Here is a 23,054-nt window from a genome sequence, read left to right as displayed (position 1 = left end):
TAAATTGAAAAAGCTACATTTCTGTTGTTTTCTACTGTTTCTCAAAGAGTGGACTGCCTGAATCTAAATTCTGTCTTCTGCTAGCCAAATATAAAGATTCTTATTTCCTTTTTGGTTCTACTAAATCCGAATATCTGAGACTATAAATTTCCTTGGCTTTTGGCCTCACTGCTATGCTTTTTTGAGTTAGTCATCTCATGAATCCACAAATTTAGCCATTTTACCAACTTTTCTATAGTTTTATCACAAATTATAGATGTTACCTTAACACTTTCTGGAGTGGCCTCATGTACAGATTGACAAATTTCGTCTTCCTTTTACTGTATGTACCATATTGCTGATTCATTAACATTGAATCTACAGCCAACAACACTGTAACTCATGCCTGAACAAAGTTTATTTATATCACATATATTTTCTCCATAAGGTACATCACATCTTCTGGTTAGAAACACTAGACAGCACATCAGCACTATGCTTGGGGGTATATTAAATTACAAAATCACCAGCAAATAAACCACAAAAATGAAAAAAAAAAGACACTAAATAAACCGTGAAAAGAACATTTATTTACAGGGTGAGAGCTGAAAACAAGAAAGCAGAATGATTATCTTCTGCAACGTAAGTTGGGAATATGTGTATCGGGTAACTCAAAAGTTTTGCCTCTCTGAGCTTGAATGTAAATGACTGAAAAAGTACACAGAGCATTGAATTTGGCTTAGACGTAAAATTTTCACATCATTTGTTTTTATCTTTGTTATTAGGAAAGTAACATAAGTATATGATAAACAGTTACTTTGTCACAAGGAAACAATGAAAGCGTGTATCTTTTACTCTTAGTTTGTGAATTGGCTGTGGAATTATTAAAAGGCACATAAGAGGGGCGCCTGGGTGGCTCAGTGGGTTAAGCATCCACCTCTTGATTTTAGCTCTGGCCACGATCTCATGGTTTGTGAGATTAAGCCCCACATCACACTGCACTCAGAGAGTGGAGGCTGCTTGGGATTCTCTTTCTCTCTCTCTCAAAATAAATAAATGAACTTAAAAAAATAAAAGGCACATAAGGGTTAGTTGTATCTATTGAAAAAAATTTAAATTCAAAGGAAATTAACTGATATTTTCATAATCTACTTACTGAGGAAATTTCATAAGTGGAAGAAAGGTAGGTAATCCAGTCTAATTTTATTAAAACTTTATAAAACTTCATTAAAAACTTAATAATTTGAACTCTTAGATTAATTAACTAATGCTTTTTTTACTAGAAGAATCCTTATCAATGATATGCTTTGAACAGACTATTCTTAGTATCTTAGTTGGGCTTCTATAACAAATTATCAATCACTGAATGCCTTACACTACAAACATTTGTTTCTAACAGTTTTCAAGGCTGTAATTCCAAGACCAGAGGACAGCACAGTTAGGTTCTTAGTGAGAACTCTCTTCTTGGTTTACAGATGGCCACCTTCCTACAGTATTCTCACATGGGAGAGAAAGAGAGGAAGCTCTAGTCTCTTTCTGAGACATAAATCCCGTCATGGGGCTCTAAATTTCTGATCTAAATCTAATTACCTCCTAAAGGACCCACCTTCTTTCACCATCCCATTGGGGAATAGGACTTCAACATGAATTTGGGGAGGATACAAATACGCTGTCTGTAATACTTTAAGACTTCTTATGGCAAACACACATACAATCTATGAAGTATGAAGTGGGAGTCTTAGAATTTCACCTAGGCTATGTATGTGACTTATGTATTACATGGAGAAGTTTCATAACTTAAGTGTTCCCAGCTGTGTGAAATAGTAACCTACTGAATTTTCAGAGACCTATTAAGCACATATGTGTCCAATATTGTCCAATGCAGGAAACAAATGCCTGGGGGACCATTTGGAAAATCCCAGGCTTCTTCTTGCTTTACCCATACCTTTTGATCACTTGTGTCTTTGCAATTATTATGAATGCTTGATACTGAGTAGTATCTGTAATTTGTGTGAGTTTGACAGTCTGTGTTTTGTGTTAGCTCATACTGGTTCTTTGAATTAATTATACTGTCTCCTGGACCCACAAACCTTTGGCTAAGGCATATTTAGCAAGAAAAAAGAAGAGAAATTATGAAGGACAAGGGTCACCAATGGAATTTAGAGAAAACAGGTATAGACCCATGAAAAAAAACTAAGTGGAATAATGGGGAATAATGGCCAGAAGGACAAAGAGGTCATAGAAGGGAGTTAAAAGAGCTGACTTGCAAGGTACATTCACTCTCCTTTACAGGGGATACCCCCCAAAAAGAAAAGAAATGATCTGGGTAAACAGGCTACTGCTATTTGCTAAGAGGAAGATAACTTATCTCTAAAATACCCTGAGAATAATCCTTGGCCAGGTATTATATCTAATAGAACTATAGATCTATAAGACATGAATTTCTGCAGAATGTCGGGGCCTTACAAGTCCATGTAGTATAAAATGAACAGCTTTCATAATTTAAGTGCTGCTGCTATATGAGATGATCCCTTGAACTCTATTTAGAGACCTCATCTTTTCTGGGATGGAAGGGCAAGGTTGGCATGAGAAAGACCTGAGGAACAATTTCTGACATACTAGGCTTCTCTTTCCCTTATCTAAGCCGGTGGTAGCTTTTATCTTTCACGCTATTTAGTAAAACTTGATATTGATGAGTATGTTTAACTATCTGATCCTGTGAGTTAAGTCAACAGATTAAAATTCTATTGCCTGGCTTTGCTAGCAGCAGTGATGATAATGACACCCTTAAAAGAGAAGGAGAAATACTGTCAAACTCTTTTTTTTTCTCCTGTTACTGGAAGGTCTACTTTTTCTTCTATGCTAACTGGAGATATGCCCTATTTACTCACAAATTAAGATAAATAAGATCTATGATTACAGGAAATTCTATGCTTGGAGGCCAAGATCAAGTGACTACTGAATCCTAAGACTATTGTGTTAAAGAACTTGAGTATTTCACAGAGAAATAGTAGCAGAAGCCTTGTCTGCCTAGTCACGAATATGTCAACTCAATGATCAGGAAGGTACATTGCTAATTTCAGGTACTACATGAAAAAAATGGAGTAATAAGACCACCAAAAACTAAGTGGCTGCAAATTTCCATGAACAGATGCTTCCAAATGGTATGATAGCTAGTCTGATGCATGGAGTTAAAGGGAGGCTGTGACAAACCTAGTTTGATAGGAGCTACTTTCTCATACCCTTCCCTACTTACAAGTGGGAGACTGCTTTTCAAGTGGCTGTACTATTAGTAGAAAATCCTAGACTAGCTTATTGATACCCAAAGAGAGAACCTAATTTAAAGCTATTGACACTAATGATGACAGATGTCATCCTCGGGTGGCAGGGATGGAAGCTCCTTATTTGTGGGTGCCTTAATAAAACCATGCCAAGGAAATACAGCCACTAACCTGCTTGCCCAGTTTCTGTGCATTGGGTGTATGATACCTGGGCCCAGAGAATTCAAATGAGAGTGCATTCAAAAGAATAATAAAAACATAGAGAAAAATTAATAACTGGCTCAACCAGGAAATTGAAAGACTAACAGGATTAATTAGGTTTTGGCAAAATCATATACCATATACTTCCCTTACCAGTCTTGCAGTGCCACTCCCATGTCAATGTTTCCTGGAATCACCTCCCTACACAAAAGTGCTACTTGCACTAAATCTACTCAGGCTTTGCTTTGGGAAGATTCAAAGTAGAAAGTAGACTAAGGGTCACAAAGATCTATCATTTACTTATTTTAATCTTTGGTTGGTTTTACATATGTGTTTCTATTCTAGATATCACCCAAAGGGGAAAAATATAGATAAAATAACATAAAATAAAATAAAATAAAATAAAATAAAATAAAATAAAATAAATAAAATAAAATTGTAGCTAACAACTAAAATATTATCATTTTTTTAACATCTTAGCCTCAGTTCTGCAGCCTGTAGTTGTCCTGAATGTGAAGTTGTAAGCCGTGCATGGGAGAGAAAACCAGTATAGGTTTTGTTTTGTGTAGTTTTGCTGTTCTGCCCACCTGAATAGAGCATGAGACCAAATGAATCTGTATTCTTAACATTAGAGAGTTGGGAAATTATGAAAAAGTAAACAGTTAATCTAATAGAGAGTTACTGAGATCAAAATAAATGTAGCTGAAGGACCCCCAGTGTGTGTGGGCTCTCTGCAGAGAACCTGGAGATGCGACCTGGAGATATGCCTGTTTACTCTGAGGAGTTTGAGTCTCAAGAAGAAATAGTGAATTCCAGACATCCTTCAGACCTAGATATTATGACTATGTTATCACAATATCCATCAGAAAATAAAGTTGTAGCCATTATTTTCTTTCCTCTACATTACCATACATGGACATTTCATAGTAAAGACGCCAGCTTGAAATATCTGATAAACATGGCAAGTATAAAACTAAATGGAGAAAAATTTCTTTTAAACTGTTCTTATATATCCATTTCATTCTATGAAAAACTAAAAATTCAGAGTGCCAATTAAATTAGAGTAGTATTATATCTTAACTTGATTTTTTCATCTCCTTTTAATAAAATGAAAGATAATTCTGAGATAATGCATTTGTATGATCTTAGAGGAAGTGGTTTTAAAATTTAGAGAGAATAAAACAAACAAATGCTTGTAGAAAAAAACAATATTGAATCTATTGTATGTCAATATGTATGTTGAATTTAAAGTTAATTAGTGAACATATTATTAGTCTTTGACTTTTGTTATCATGTTATCTTTGTGAAGCAGGCTGAAATTTTTGACCTCTATTCTGGTTCTGGATTTTCTACCCTGCTTATCCAAGCTATTTTGGACTGCATGCAGTGCAGAATGTTTGCTAACTCAAAGCAAACGGGAGTGCTGATTTTATAAGGGCAACTCAATGTACAAATCATCTGTTCCTCAAATTGGTGTTCCTATCACACTCAGCCAGAACTGCTGTTTACAAACTTATTAACTTGATTTTACATGTACAGGCAAATTAGAAATTAGAATTAAAGATTAAAGATGAATTAAGTATGTTTCTTTTCAGCCAAATTAACAGAATAAGAAAGCTACAATTAAAAATACCCACTGATTATGAGCACACTGACTAGGAAAAAACTGGTTTTGGTTGGTTATGCTTTTAATAATTTTAGAAATGACAGTTTAAAAGTGAGAAACATGTTTTGTATTAATAATTATGCTCCTTGAACTTCTCCTGCAATTTGAAGTTTCACAAAACTTGTTAACTTTTATAACTTTAAAGTTTTATATATTTTATATATGTCTGCATTTCATAGGTTCCAAAGAAGTAAAATCATTAGAAGGTTGTTCTAAGTATATTTCTAGCCTGAAGGGAAGCAGCAATCACCAGCAATCTAATAATAAAGCTAGTATTTAAGAGGTTAGGTTTCTAGGAAATTTTTGCAGACCTAAGATGTTTGGAGAGTTTTAATAAGTAAAGTTTTGAATACTTATAAAACTCACCACACTGAGATTTTTTTCCATATCTATCAATATCTCATAGTTACCTTTTGATCTTATGTAAAAATACATCTGTGGACTTGGAACAAAATTTCCCAAACTGTGTTCCACAGAACACTAATTCTATAGTATATTTATAAAGGACTCTCTCACACACATGTACACATAGGAATGAGTGCTATAGTGATATAATTTTGTGACTGACTGGTTTTAAATTTTGCCGACTATAGTTTTTACTCAGAATGTATTCTATATACGTATACAGTGTATATGACTATTCTTCCAATTAATGGTGCATATACAATATTTTCACAGTTTATTTGAGTAAAAAAACCCTTTTTCCAGAACATTTTTAGAAACTAGCATTTGGGTGGGGAGAGGGTGCCTGGGTGGCTCAGTTGTTTGAGCATTCAGCTCTTGTTTTTAGCTCAAGTCATGATCCCAGGGTCAGAGGATCAAGCCCCGTGTGGGGTCTGTGCTGAGCATGGAGCCTGCTTGAGGTTCTCTCTTCATCTGCCCCTCTCCCCTACTTGCACTTTCTCTCTAAAAAATATAAGTAAATAAAAGTAAAAACTAGCATTTGGCAGGGCATATTTGGGGAAATATTCTTAAGTGTATGGGGTTAACATGGCTGAATTGATGGATTATATTTCTGTATTTATCATGTAAAATCCTGCTTTATAGGAGAAAGTGATATTTGTTTCCCTTGGAATAATATAATGTGTTTTGATGTGTGTAATCTAGGAAAAAAACTTTCTACTGCTTGGAGTCAATGCCTCTAAATTTGCAGTGCTGATGGCAAACATTCCACATACCTCTGGGTACTTCCTATTTTTTTACTTCTATTTATTTATTTAATTCCACAACAATTCATGAGGGAAGAGGTTATGCTGTTGCTCCTAAATTAAAGAAGAGAACCCTGAAGGACAATTACGATATCATGATTGAAATCATACAGTTATTACATTAGACAGCTGGGAATCAATTCGAGCTGTTTGCCCTCACCCACATACACACTAAAACCCCAATTTGGTTACCACCATTTTATACTGCCGTTTGACACATAGCATATTATATTTGATAGTCCAGAGAGAAAATTCCTACAAACATGTATGTCAAGAATGATATTTCCACACAGTATCAACTTCATGATGGAATTACTTTAAGGAAAGAAACTAAATAATCTTAATTATAAATTTAACAAAGAAGTGAAGGTGCCAACTCCTTAAAACTGACAGCTTAGGTTTGTTGCTTGAATACCACTTATGAAAATAGATGTTCTTTTCATTTAGTTATTTTTAAATGTTTATTTATTTATTTTTGAGAGAGACAGAGAGAGGGAGGGGCAGAGAGAGAGGGAGACAGAGATTCTGAAGCAGGCTGCATGCTGTCAGTGCAGAACCCGAGGCAGGGCTCAAACTCAGGAGCTATGAGATCTCGACCTGAGCCAAAGTCCAAGGCTTAACCTACTGAGCCCCCTAGGGACTCCTAAAATAGATGTTCTTTTAAAAAGAAGGGTATGGGGGCGCCTGGGTGGCGCAGTCGGTTAAGCGTCCGACTTCAGCCAGGTCACGATCTCGCGGTCCGTGGGTTCGAGCCCCGCGTCGGGCTCTGGGCTGATGGCTCAGAGCCTGGAGCCTGTTTCCGATTCTGTGTCTCCCTCTCTCTCTGCCCCTCCCCCGTTCATGCTCTGTCTCTCTCTATCCCAAAAATAAATAAAAAAACGTTGGGAAAAAAAAATTAAAAAAAAAAAAAAAAAGAAGGGTATGGTCTTTGGGAAAGCAATCACATTAGCAGGATGTGCATTATTATTTATAAAGGCTTTCTTCAAAATACCAACTCACATTGAGGTATTCCATGGTAAACTGATAAGCAAAACTGATAATGCCACCTTTTCCTACTTGTCTAATGCCTTTACATATGTAAATTCTATCTTCCTTAATCTATAGTAATCTATTTTAGGAAACAGTTATTTTTCCTTAGGCTTATTTTGTTGTTAGCCAACCAATATGTTTAATGAAATACCAAATATGTATGTGTGTTAATGAACACTTCTTTCATCTAGTAATATATGTAATCATGGCCAGAGGCAAGAGTTGTTATAAAAACAAATACTTGACATGTGGCACATGGAAATAGTTCAATACATGCTAATGCTTGAAAATAATTTTTAACTTACAGTAATTTACAAAGATTATGTTTATCCTTGGGATAATGAAAGATTGCTTCAGGTGCAAAGTATCATAAAATAGAGTACTTTCTGGAAAAAGTACTCTAAATTTTAAGCTGGGGATAAATAAACTGCACGAATAGATGAAAACTGATCAAAAACTTAGAGATTTTAGTAGAAAACAAGAAATAAAAAATTAAAGAGAACAGTGGAATTTTGCCACAATATAAGAAAGATCTAACTACATCTGCTAATAGTTTGTAGTCCTCAGATTACTAGTTTGACAGAACTACACCTCTACTACTTTCACATCGTATACATTTTTATTTGCCTCCTTCAGATTTCCACTTTGTCCTATGACTTATTAAAATATATCAAATATTTTTATCTACATGAAGTTCATTTTTCTCCACTTTTAGGATTAACCAAAATATGAATAAATTAGCTGGTATTGCATTAAATAGATATTACCTAAGTGTCCCTTCACATGCTTTGTTTTTTATGATGCTTTTTTTTTAATTTTTAAAAAATGTTTTATTTATTTTTGAGAGACAGAGAGAAACAGAACACAAGTGGGGGAGAGGCAGAGAGAGAGTGAGAGACAGAGACAGAATCTGAAGCAGGCCCCAGGCTCGACACAGGGCTCAAACCCATGACCAAGAGATTATGACCTGAATCAAAGCCAGACGCTTAACCGGCAGAGCCACACAGGCATCTCTCTGTGATAGGGTTTTTTTTTTTTTTTAATTTTTTAACATTTATTTATTTTTTGAAAGACAGAGTGTGAGCAGGGGAGGGGCAGAGAGAGAGGGAGATACAGAATCCCAGGCTGTCAGCACAGAGCCTGACGTGGGACTAGAACTCACAAACTGTGAGATTATGACCTGAGCCGAAGTCAGACACTTAACTGACTGAGCCACCCAGGTGCCCCTGTGATAGGGTTTTTAAATAAAAATTCAAGAACTGAAAATCAATTTATATGACTTATAATTTAGGTATTATGTCTTTTGCATTGCTGAATTTGATCACCACTATGTGATTCTGTATACAGGGTAACAGTTCTAATGCTATATGGTTTTGTATCAGCTGTAGTTAGTGAAAATCAGTTACCTTCTCTTGATATCCTTAGCAATAATGGCAGTAAGAAGGATATACCATTCTGTCATCCTAACTGCTGCAAATAAAAATAGTATTGGTTTTCTCATACTAATTGACATTATGTCAAGATAATTTTTATTATCCATTAAACTTTATTAATAATCTAGTGTGTTATACTACTCTGAATTATAATTAGAATCTTCATTTGGCACAATAGTTTTCCATCGGATTATCATAAACTTGTTTAAGGAATTTAGAAAGAAGAATAAAGAATATAACCTTGATTTCCACTTGGATAGAACAAGAAGCCAGCAATTATGGTGGTGCTGAAATTCTCCAGATGTTTTTTAATGAGAGCTATTAATTCTCTAGCCTATAATGACATTAATTGTTCAATACAGAACACAAAGGATATGCCCTCTGAGAAAGAAGATTCAAAGTCTGCTGATACAGATCAGATTTCTCTCTGTAAGTTAAAAAAAAAAAACCTTAAAACTGTTTTGATGTGTGTGTATATATATATATATATATATATATATATATATATATATATACACACACACACACACATCTGGAAACAATTGGGGATGGTCAAAAGTTGTCTGGTCTACACTTAAGGTAATGAGAAAATTTATTCTTTCATAACTCTTATAAAACATGTGCATTAAATTGTTCTTAATCTGTGAACACACAAATAGTAATAAATGTCTTTTTTGATTTATATTTGAGGAAAATACAAGGGACTGAAGTGTTTTGAAGGCTTCTAAATTGTACCTATTTGTATTGTTGGATTAATATCCAAAACTGTCTACTGACATTTTTAGACAGAACTTTTCAATTCTTTATCCTTCTTTAATACAGTTAAGTATGTATTTATTTCTCCTGAATGTACTTGGTACCTAATAATTTTCTTTGCAGGAAAAAAATATTGATATCTCAAGAAGACAATATAAATATCTCAAGAAGATATGTACATGGAAGAAGATAAGTTAATATTTATTAAGCTTTAAGTAGTGCCACACATATAAAGTTTTATTTCATTTATTAAATACTACTTTTAGGAAGCTATTTTTTAATATAAAATGTCCAGTAGTGTTATATACTTTGTCCATACAGTGAATAAATGGGAGAGATGAGATTTGAATTCCATTCTTTGTTAGGAGATTCTATGCCTTTTCCTCTTTAGCATTCTCCTTTCCTTTCCCCATTTTATACTAATTAGACAATTCATAAATTAAGAGTTACATTCACTAGCATATCATATTTCCTGGTTTATAAAATACATATTCTGTGCCTGTGATGTGCTAAGCCCTGTTTTCAAAGACAAGCAAAAAACATACAAGGGGATTCTGATATATAGAGTCACGTTTGAATGTGGTCGAGAAATAACTTTTGGTTGGGAGGAAGTCTCTGGAGTGCTGACATTGTACTATGACCTTGTTTACAAATGGAAAATATGAGGACAGTGTGCTTCAGGGAGTAGGAACAGAAAATGAAAAGCCCTGAAGGTGGAATTAGTTTAGTTCACGGACTAATGGGAGGAGGCTAATAGTTTACAGCAGTTGGATTAGTGGTTAGGGATGTGGAAGGAGTCCACATAGCGTAGGGCCCTGTAGGTCATAAGCAGATTGGAATTTTGTAGGTGAACAGCAGTTTGGAATAGTGAGATCTACAATCTTATGTTATCACTCTGATTAGTGTGTACAGAATAGTTTGCAGGTATCAAGAATGGAATAGACCCCAGCCAGGAAAATTTCCGCTATAATCCAGGTGAGAAGTGATGTGGCTTGCCAAAGGAAGTTGACATGGGGTGAATCAAAAACATCTTCTAGGTTTTTGACCTGAGTAACAGTAAATAGTGGTGCCGTCTATTAATTTGGGAAAACTATAGGAGGGAAAGTAGACTATAGGAGGAAAGTGACCATATGTATTATTTTCAATCCTTTATAAATACCTCAAGAAATAAAAATTCACAGAAATTTATTACAAATTTAAATTATATTTGGAACCATAATTCTGAAACCAAAGTTTTAGACGCATTTTCAAAAGGTGTTTTTTCTCTCTTTAGTGTTGTATAGTGCAGTGCAAAGACAAATAGAGCTAGATAGCATACCCATTTTATATGACAATTACAGCTACATAGACTGTCATCCCTAGTCACTGTAGTAAGAGGTAGCCATTCAGTCCTCTTAAGATTTTCATAAATACTGGGTCGCCTGGGTGGCACAGTTGATTAAGCGTCTGACTCTTGATCTCGACTTAGTTCGTGACCTCACGGTTGGTCTGCTTCTGGCTGTGTGCTGATAGTGCAGAGCCTGCTTGGGATTCTGTCTGTCCTCTCTGCTCCTCTTCCGCTTGTGCTTGTTGGCTCTCAAAGTAAATAAATAAAGTTAAAAAAAAAACTAAAAAAAAAGGCCAAGTTAAAAAATAAAAGATTTTAATAAATACTAATAAATGGTTTTTGAGACATTCAATAAAATTTGTATCCTCTCTGACAATTTTGAATTTTTTTTCAAATTTCAAAAATATTGTATACTTATAATTATTTTTTTCAGCTGAAAAAACTTTTTGAAAGAATAGAGATCCTTAAATAGTTTTCTTTTATCATCCGGCAACTAGCCCAGTAAGAACTCATTAAGTCTAAAGACACTTAAAAGCTCCTAAAGAGAAGTAGATCAAATGTAAATGGAAGGGGAGTTTGTAAATGCCACCACTTTACTTAGTACAGATGACCTTCCAATTTCCAAAATTGTGATTTATGTTTTAGAGCATGATAAACACTTAATGAATATAGACCTGCCTTGAACAAACTTGCTTCAGAAAAATAGTATAGTATAGTTTCTATGCATACATATTTTGTTGATTTGTGTGAGACGATATGCGTTACATTATTATTTGGTTGTATGTTGTAGAGATTTTTAGAAAATTTATACACTCATGTACCATATAGACATATATTTTGACTAAAAAATCTTTTGAGAAAGCATATTTGGCCTCAGAATGCAAATATGCAGCTACTGGTAGATATGATGATTATTATATACAACAAATACATTTTCATTAAGAGGAAGAAATTCTTGTTCCTAATGGAGTCAGCATTTTTTGGTCTAATTATACATATGCTATGCTTGTAGTCTCTGTTAAAAAATGTCTTATCATTAAATGTGGGCAGATCTAGTGTTCTTTTATTGTAGTCATTTCAAATTATTCTAATTTTATCCTGGGACTATTTTTTCAGCACCAGCTAAGCAGAATAGATATTAGGCTAGAAAATGTATATGTTAAAAATTTAATTACTCATATGAAACATTTTTAATGTATCTACTGTAGAATTGAAATGTTTTACAAAGAAAATAATAATTAAGCATATATAAGTATTTATTCTTTCCCCTAGATCTTGTTCACTCTCTGCAGATAACACCACTATCACTTCTGTATATAGACAAGAATTTTAAAAGAGCAATCAGCTAGTCTTCAATTTTCTCATCCCATTCTCCATAAAACTCGCCAAAATTTTTGTCTTTTGCATTGACTGTTTTATTTAAAGTGCTTTTGCCAGCATCGTCAATGACTTACTTTTGTTTAACTGGTAGATTTTTTTTTTTTTTTTCATTTAAATCATCATCGGGGCACCCGAGTGGCTCAGTCCATTAAGTGTCCAACTCTGGGTTTCAGCTCAGGTCATGATCTCACAGTTCGTGGGTTTGAGCCCCACATCAGGCTCTGTGTTGACAGCGAGGAGTCTGCTTGGAGTTTCTCTCTCTCTCTGTTTCTCTCTCTCTCTCTCTCTCTCTGTCCCTCCTCCACTTGCTCTCTCTCTCTCTCTCTCTCAAAATAAATAAACATTAAAAATTAAAAAATAAAATTTAAATCATCATCAGCGTTTGTCACAATAAGTCACTCCCTCTTCTTCAAAGCACTTGCTTCCCTTGGTTTGCAAGACACTATACTTCCCTGGTTGCCCTAATATCTCACAAAATCATTCAGCCCTCAGTCTCATTTGCTGGTTCATCCTTATATCCCAGATCTCTTAAGACATGAATCCCTGCCTTTCTTTTTCTTTTTTTCTTTTTCTTTTTTTCCCTGACTGTATACACTCTCTTAGGAAACTTTTCCATCTTCATGCTTTTCAATTACTCTCATAAGATGACAACACCCAAATTTGCGTCTCCTACCTGTACTTCTCTGAATTCCTGTTTACTGCCTGATCAACATGGTCGTATCTGTATGTATTACAGACCACAATCTTGGCATAGCCAAAACTGAGCTTCTGCTCTCTAACCAGAGAAAACCTGCTCTTTCTGCCATGGTGTCATCTCAGTTAACGGCACTTTATATTTACATTTGTTCAAGTAAAAAAAAAAAAAATAGTGTCATACTAGTATTCCTTATTTCTTTAACAACATAGAGATATAGTTAGGTTAAGAAGGAAAAAGCCTTTCCCTTTGCTGCATTAAAAATATTTAAATATCAATATACATTGTGTTCATTGAAAGCATGCGTAGTGATAATTAACATGGAGAATCACTATTAAACCTATCATGTTTCCCCTCAACGCACAACTAAAACTCACTCTAGAAAAACTGGTCTCATGGAAGTATACTGTAGGAATGGCAGGAGATTTTATTTATTTATTTATTTATTTATTTATTTATTTATTTATTTAAGGTTTATCTATTTTGAGAGAGAGAGAAAGCATACACAGAGGAGGGGCAGACAGAGAGAGGGAGAGAGAGAGAGATAATTCCAAGCAGACTCCACACTGTCAGTGCAGAGCCCAGTGTGGGACTCGATCCCATGAATTGTAAGATCATGGCCTGAGCTGAAATCAGGAAATATGAAATATTTCATATGAAATATGAAAACTATCTATAGACACTATGTTTTTCCAAGTTTATTATTTTAATTGTCCTTTTAGACTTTTGTGGTATTTAAAGACAGGTTGTACTCCTTCCTTCCATGGGCAGTATTGCAATTGTTAAAAATGTTATTATTATTTAATGTTTAATCATTAAGATGCTTATACAAGTACATGCTTGATATTTCATATTTAAAAATTAGTGTGATTTGTTTTGACTTCTTATAAACGGCATTTTGAGTTGCTAAGACTAAAGAATCATGTACAATTTTGAGACTATAGTGTAAGATTGCATCAAATCTATTTATTTGAAAATATATGGTGAATCAGTGGCAAAGTAATTCAAGTATCACTTTTTAGCAGTACCATTATTTGAAATATTAAGTGTGTACTTGGTAATTATATGGAAGGCTATCTCATAGAAGAAACAAAACTATTTCAAAATATTTCTTATTGCAGCTTGATGAATACACTGAATATGGGGGACAATATAGTTCTTTTAGAATATAATGAATTTAAATTTAAGGGTGATATGAAGAAATAATTATTTTTAGAACCTTGGTGACAAATATGACTAGTTATTAACTCTATCAGTTATGATATATTACATTATCTTCATTTATCGATAAATGCACCCATTCATCAATCCCTTCATTCCAGTTTATTCATTTTAAAGTAAGTTATAGATATCAGTGTAATTTACTCCTAAACATGTTATCACATATATCATTTAAATTAGAATTCAACATTGTTTATATATTTTTGATGGGATACATTTTCTATAGAATGAAATGCACCAATTTTAATGCACTTTGACAAATGCATATAAGTATAACTCAAAACCATAACAAACAGGAGAACATTCCATCACCTAAGAAAATTCTACTAAGCCCATTTTCTGTTGATCATTGACCCACCCATTAGAGTGGTGTTTTCTACCAAGGGCTAGTTTAAGCTGTTCTGGAACTTCACTTAAATAAAATCATTAAAATTATATTTTTGTATAATGTTTCTTTCATTCAAAATTTCAATTAAAAAACTAATCCATGATTTACATATGTCTGTATTAGTAACTCATTCCTTTTAATTGCTGAGTAATATTCCAATGTTCCAATGTATATATCTCCAAATAAGAATATGCAAAGGGAGGCAGAACTACAGTAAAAAAAAAAAAAATCATAATCAAACTGGCAAAAACCACTCTTAAAGGCAGCCCTGGATTAAAGAAACATTGCCTCCAGTAAACGAACAATAAGACTGACAGATTTTTAAAAGAAACTATAAAAGCCAGAAGATAATGACATGACAGCTTTAAAGTGTTGATATACATTTTAATAGGGAAAGAAAAGAAAATGAAAAGAAACCAACCAAAATTTTAATTTTATTAAAAAGTATCCTAAAGATATTAAGGCAAAATGTGATTTCAGAAAAATAAAATGTTTAAAGACTTTATTACCAGACAGGTAAAGTGAAGTCACATTAATGTAGTTTTTCAAGATGAGAACGAAAAAGTGATTCAGGATGGAAGCCTGGATATTTGGAAAAGAACAAAAATCATAGAAAAGTTATTATTATATATAGGTATATATAAAGACTATTAACTATTTAAAGAAACAATAATAAAATGTCTTGGAAGTTTATAACATATAAAGTTGAAATATGTGAAAATGATAATACAAAAAACAGTTTGTAGTGTTGAAAATGCTTGCATTGTATGGTAAATCACAGCTACTTATTGTTATCTTTAAAATTTATTAGTTATCATCAACTTTGAATTTTTAATGATTTTATATTTGTAGAGCAGTTTTAGGTTTACAATAAAATTGAGAGGGATGTACAGAGATTTCCTATATATCCCTTTCTAGCATGCATGCATACCCCCCATATCAATATCCCACCCACCAGAATGGTACATTTTTTACCAAGGAAGAACATTGACACATTGTAATCACGTAAAGTCCATAGTTTACCTTAGTATTCACTCAGTGTTGTGCATTTTATGGATTTGGACAAAGGTGTGATGATATATCCATCATATCATATAGAGTTTTTTAATGCCCTGAGAATCCTGTGTTTTACCTATTCACCTCTCCCCACATCTCACCTCCGGCAACCACTTTTCTTCTTATTGTCTCTATAGTTTTGTCTTTTTCTAGAATAACATATACTTAGAATAATACAGCATCTTGCCTTTTCAGTTTGGCTTCTGTCACTTAGTAATATGCCTTCAAGTTTCCACCATGTCTTTTTATGGCTCGAAAGTTCTTTTTTCTTTCTTCTTTTAAGTTTATTTGTTTATTTTGAGAGAGAGAGAGAGAGAGAGAGCAAGTGGGGGAGAGCAGAAAGAGAAGGAGAGAGAGAATTCCAAGCGGACTCCGTGTTGTCACTGCAGAGTCTGATGCAGGGCTCCATACCACAAACTGTGAGATCATCACCTGAGCCAAAATCAAAAGTCAGTTGCTCAACAGACTGAGCCACCCGGCCACCCCTCTTTTTTCTTTTAACACTGAATAATATTCCATTGTTTGGATGTACCAGAGTTTTTTTATCTGTTCACCTACTGAAGGATGCCTTAGTTGCTTCACAATTTTGGCAATTGTGAAAAAAAAGCTTCTATAAACATCCATATATAAATCTGTTTGGCCTGCTATAACAAAATACCACAGATTGGGTCACTTGTAAATAGTAGAAATTTATTGCTCACGGTTCTGGATTCTGGAAGCCTGAGATCAGGAGTAAGCGTGGTCAGGTGAGACCCTCTTCTAGGTTACATACTTTATTTTTCAAATGGCAGAAGCAGCTAGTGGGATCTCCTTTATAACAGTACAAATCTGATTTATGAGGGCTTTCCCATCATTACCTAATCACCTCCAAAGGCCCCACCTATTACCACCATCCCCTTTAGGGAGTAGGATTTCAACATATGAAATTTTGGTGGGACACAAACATTCAGACCATAGCACTCCATGTGCAGGCTTTTATATGTGTATTAGTTTTCAACTCCTCTGGATAAATACTACAGAGACTGATTGCTGGATCATATGGTAGAGTTTGCTTTAAAAGAAACTGCAAAACTGTCTTCCAAAGTGAATGTACAATTTTTCATTCCCATCAGCAATGAATGAGAGTTCCTGTTGATCCACATCCTCACCAGCAATTGTTTTGTTGTGTTCTGGATTTTGGCCATTCTAATAGGTGCACAGTGGTATATCATTGTTTTAATTTGTATTTTCCTGATGACATATGATGTGGAACATCTTTTCATGTGCCTATTTTCCATCTGCATATATTCTTTGATGATTTGTCTTTTTAAGGTATTTGGTCCATTTTGTAATTGAATTGTTTTCTTATTGTCGAGGGTTTTTTGATTATTGCTTCAAGGTTTTTATTTAAATTCCAGTTAGTTAACATATAATGTATTATTAGTTTCAAGAGTAGAATTTAGGGATTCATCACTTACATATAACACCCACTGTCATTGTTGAGTTTTAAGTTTGTGTGTGTGTGTGTATTTTCAGTAACAGTTTTTTATCAGCTGTGTCTTTTGCAAATATTTCTTCCAGTATATGGCTTACTTTTCAGTTCTCTTGACATTGTCTTTCACAAAGCAGAAAATTTTAATTTTATGAAGTCAAGCTTATCAATTATTTTTTTCATGGATTATGTCTTTAGTGTTGTATCTAAAATGGTGTCACCACACACAAGGTCATTGAGGTTTTCTACAAAGTTATCTTGTAGGAGTTGTATACTTTTGTATTTTACATTCAGAGCTATTATTCATTTTTGAGTTATTTTTTGTGAAGTGTATAAAGTCTGTGTTTAGATTCATTTTTTGCATGTGGATATCATTTCAGCATATTTGTCACCTTTGCTCCATTGTATTGCTTTTGCTTCCTTCAAAGATCAGTTGGCTGAATTTCGGGGGGTCTATTTCTTGGCTCTCTCTTCTGTTCCATTGATCTACTTGTCTATTCTTTCACCACACTGTCTCGATTACTGTCACTTTACAGTAGGTAAAATAAAAATCCTTTTTATTCTGTATATTTGACATGATAGATTAGCAGAGAATTCCAGCACAATGTTAACAAGGAGTGGTGAGAAAGGACATCTTGGTTTATTTCTGATCATAGAAGGAAAGCTTTGAGTTTCTCACTTCTAAGTATAATGTTTGTTGTAGTGTTTTTGCAGTTTTAATCCTCTATTCTAGAAAATGTTCCTCCTCATTCCTAATTTACCGAGAGTTTTTACATGAATGGGTATTAGATACAGTCAGAAGCTTTTTCTGCATTTATCAATATGATTATATATTTTTTCTTTTATGGTCTGTTGATGTGATGGAATACATTAATTAATTTTGCATACCTGGGATAAATCCCACTTGGTCATGATACATAATTATTTCCTTTTTTGATTCAATTTACTATTATTTTGTTGAGAGGTTTTGCATCCAAGTTTATGAAAGATATTGGTCTGTAGTGTTCTTTTCTCGTATTGTTTTTCCTAGTTTTGGGTAATGCTGGCCTCATAGAATGAGTTAGAAAGTATTGTTTCTGCTTCTCACCTTTAAAAGAGATTGTAGAGTATTGGTATAAGTTCTTCTTTAAATGTTTGGTAGAATCCACCAGTGAACCCATCTGGACCTGGCACTTTCTGTTTTGGAAGGTTAGTAATTATTGATTAAAATTCTTTAATAGATACAGGCCTATTCAGATTATCTATTTGTTCTTGTTTGAGTTTGGGAAAATCATTATTTGAAGGAATTTGCCCACTTCATCTAAGTTATCAGATTTTGGGCATATAGTTGTTTATTTCTTTATTATCCTTTTCAAAAAGTTTTATTTATTTATTTTTAAGGAGAGAGAGAGAGAGAGGGAAAGAGGGAGAGAGAAAAGGCAGAGCAATGGAGAGACAGAATCCCAATCACTGTCTTCTGACAGTGCAGAGCTGTACGTGGGGCTCCAATTCACAAAACGTGAGATCATGACCTGAGCTGAGATGAAGAATTGGATGATTAACCAACTGAGCCACCCAAATGCTACTCTTATTATCCTTTTAATATCATTTGGACTTGGTGATGTCCCTTATTTCATTTCTTATATTAGTAATATGTTTCCTCTTTTTTCTTAGTCTGGATATTGATTTATTTCTTTTATTGATGTTTTTAAAGAAGTAGCTTTTATTTTCATTTATTTTCTCATTGATTTCCTATTTTTAATTTCATTGATTTCTGCTCTAATTCTTATCATTTCTACTATCTGGTTACTTTGAATTTAATTTGCCCTTTTTTTCTAGGTTCCCAAAGAAAATTGCTGATTATAAATATTTCTCTTTTCTAATATATGCATTCAATACTATAAATACCTTTCCAAGCTCTACTTTCATGTCACCTCACAAATTTTGATAAGTTGAGATTTCATTTTCATTTGTTCAAATATTGTAAATTTATCTTGAGATTTCTTTGATCCATATGTTATTTAGAAGTGTGTTGTATTTTAGAATACTCCAGTTGTCTCTCCTTTATTGATTTTTAGTTTAATACCACTGTGGTCTGAGAGTAGATTATTGTATGATTTCTATACTTCAAAATGCTAAATTGTATTTTATGGCCCAAATTGTGGTCTGTCTTTCTGATTATTCCAGGTAAGCTTGAGAAAAATGTTCATTCTACTGTTGTTGGATGAAACATTTTGTAAGTGTCAATTATATCCAGTTGATTGATGGTATTTTTGGCCTGATACATCTATTTCTGAGATACTGGTGATGAAGTCTCCTGTTTTGATACTGGATTCATCAATTTGTCCTTACAGTTCTATCATTTTTTGCTTTATGTAGTTTGACCCTCTGTTGTTAGGTGCATACACATTGAGTTCTTATGTCTTCTTGGAAAATTGACCCTTTTACTATTTGGTAATGCTTTTCTTTATCCCTGATAATTTTCCTGACTTTAAAAGTCTGCTCTGCTTGAAGTAAGTATAAGTTTCCTGCTTCCTTCCTTCCTTCTTTCTTTTTTTTTCTTTGACCACTATTAGCAAGGTATAGTTTCTTCCATTTATTTACATTTAAACTATATGTATCTTTATATTGAAAGTGTATTTTTTGCAGACAACATATACCTAGCCAATATTTTTAAATTCACCCTGACAATCTCATTGGTGCACTTAGGCCATTCACCTTCAAAGTGATTATTGATAGAGATGAATTAATATCTAGCATACTTTTTACTGTTTTCTATTTGTTGCTCTTTGTTCTTCATTCCTTTGTTTTGGTCTTCCACCTATTTTCTGCCTTTTGTGGTTTTAATTGAGCATTTAATAGAATTCCATGTTTTCTCTTATGTTACTATATCCATTATACTTCTTGTTTTTAATTCTTATAATTGTTGACCTTGATTTTGCAATACACACTTTTAAGTAATCCAAGTCTACTTTCAAAGAACACTATATCCCTTCACAGGTAGTATGAGTATATTATAAGAAAATAATTCTAATTCCTTCCTCCCATCCCTGTATCATGCTGTCATTCATTTAACTCATATGCAAGCATGCCTAAGCCATACAAATATATATATGATATATACCTAAGCATAATAATGTAATACATGGTTGCTATCATTATTTTGAAGAGACTCTTATCTGTTTAATTAAAAATTTTTATTTTGCTTTTACTCATTCCTTCTTTCTTGCTTTTCCCTTATGTAGATCTGAGTTTTTGATCTATATTATTTTCCTTATCTCTGAAGAACTTTTTAAACATTATTTGTAAGAAAGTTCTCCTTGCAACAGATGACTTCAATTTTTGTTTGTTGAGAAAGTATTTTTCCTTTACTTTTGTAAGATAATTTTGCAGGGTACAAAATTCTAGGTTGTTGTTTTTTTTTTTTCTCTCAACATCTACCTCCACTTTCTTCTTGCATATGTTGTTTCTGAAAAGTTAGATGTAACTATTATCTTTGCTCCTCTGTTTTTCTTTTTTGGTCTTTTGTATTTATTCTGTGTCATGTTCTCTGAGGTTCCTGAATCTATGCTTTGGTGTCTTACATTAATTTGGGGGAAATCCTCAACAATTATTGTTTCAAATGTTTCTTCTGTTCCTGCTTTTCTTTTTATTCATCTGGTATTCCCATTTGGTATATGTTTCACCTTTTGTAGTTGTCCCACTGTCCTTGGATATTTTATTCAGCTACTTTCCTTGTTTCTGCTTTCTTTGATTTTTGGCTTTTGAGAATTCTACTGATATATGCTGTAGCTCAGAGATTCCCTCTTCAGCCATGTCCAGCCCACAAATAAATCCATGAAAGGGATTCTTCATTTTGGTTTCATTTTTTTTTAATCTTTAGGATTTCTTTTTTATTCTTTCTTAGGATTTCAATCTCTCTGCTTTCATTGCCCATCAGTTCTTGTGTGCTAGTTTATTCAAAGACCCCTTAGCATATTAAATATACTTGTTTTAAGTTCCCAATTTGATAATTCCAACATCTCTGCTATGTGTGGTCTGATGATTGTTCTGTCTCTCTAAATTGTGTTTTTGCCTAGTAATTTTTCTAGATGTTTGGATATCATGTATTGAGTAAACAAAGTTGGTGTAAATAGGGCTTTAGTAATGTGCTGGCGAGACATAGAGGGAGTGAAAGTGTTCTGTAGTCCTAAGATTAAGTCAGGTCTCAAGGCTTTTAGTAAGCCTGTGCTCTGGACTCTGAACTTCACAAGTGTTTCTCAGTGCCCTCCCCCTCTCCCTTTAGGTAGGACAGGGTAACTGCACAGGGCTGTATTTAGGTATTTTCCTTCTCCTACATGGAAGGATGGAGATATCTCTGGGTATTTCCATTCCCCACATCAGTTAAGATCTGATAATAATCCAGCAAGTTAGACTCTGCTTAATTAGTTTCCCCTATGGTGACTTCAAGCTCTACATGTGGAACTGGATATGAGAAGTCTCCAAATTGAATTTTTAAAAATATGATTCCTGTAAAAGAGAGAATAACAGAAAAACAATAGCAACCAGCAATTGGAACAATACATAGTGAAATTGTAGTTTTAAACACATCTATAATGGTCATTACTGATTACATCAGTAAATAATATGGGATGATCTTATTAATCAAACAATAATGACTGCCAAGTAGGGACAATACACAAGACACCAAAACCCAACTATATGCTATTTGAGAAGATACACTTTAAAAATAAAGTCACGAGCTGAAAGTGATAATGTATAATAATGTAATTAATATAATAATATAATAAAGTAGAATTTAATACAAGAAGTATTACTGGAGATTAAGGTGCACATTTGACAATGATGAGATAAACAAATGCATAATTTTCAAAATATATAAAACAAACACAGAAAAGGAGACATAGATAAATTATTATCACGTTTGGAAATTTTAATATAAAAGTCTCATTAAATGATGGAAGCAACATAAACATAAAACCTAAAATCAGAAAACATAGGAAATTGAATAACAGTATTTATCAACTTGACCTACATCTAACCCACTAATTGAATTATCTTCAAGTACAACTTGCTTATTTACTATATCTGACAAAGGACATAAAACCTTTAAGTACACAAATAATATTTTTAAAAACCCACAAAATGAATCTAGAAATCAAAAAGAAGATGAGGTGCCTGGTTGGCTCAGTCCTTAAGCATCTGACTTTGGCTCAGGCCATGATCTCACGGTCCATGGATTTGAACCCCATGTCAGAACTCTGTGCTGACATCCGGGAGCCTGGAGCCTGCTTTGGCTTCTGTGTCTCCCTCTCTCTCTTCCCTTCCCCTCCTCAAGCACTGTCTCTCTCTCTTTCTCTCAAAAACAAACAAACATTAAAAAAATTAAAAAAGAAGAAAAAACCTAACTAAAATTGAACAAAAAAATTAAAGAGGCATTCACGAAATACAGTATCCAAATGGTCTATTAGCTAATGAAAGATGTGTTAGAAAAGAAAAGAAAAGAAAAGAAAAGAAAAGAAAAGAAAAGAAAAGAAGAGTGTTCAACTTAATTATTTTCAGGTAAACACAAATTTCAACTACAGCAAAATAACAGTAAATCACACAGATAAAATTACTAAGATTAAGAATGCTAAGTGACATCAAAGGTATTGAACATCTAGAACTCCAATACATGCTGATGATAGACAAATTTTTACAGCTACTCTGGAAAACTCTTTTGTCAGAATCTACTAAATTTAATACCTTTCTCTTTCTAGGATTCAGGAACCCCATTTCTATGGTATATATTCAGGAAAACTGCATGCACATAATTATGTAATACATGTTCACTGTGACTTTATTCATAGTTGCTAAAAACTGGAAACTAAAACCCATTAGCAAGGAATGAGTAAATTGTGGCATATAAATGGCGAAATAAGTCATAACAATAAAAAATAATCTTCTGAAATACTCAAGAATATGGATCCTCATAGGTGATATGTT

The sequence above is a fragment of the Puma concolor genome, chromosome C1 (genome assembly GCF_028749965.1).
Source record: "Puma concolor isolate L17-30 chromosome C1, mPumCon1.1.hap2, whole genome shotgun sequence".
NCBI classification, from domain to species: domain Eukaryota; kingdom Metazoa; phylum Chordata; class Mammalia; order Carnivora; family Felidae; genus Puma; species Puma concolor.
Note: the sequence above shows the minus strand (reverse complement) of the source record.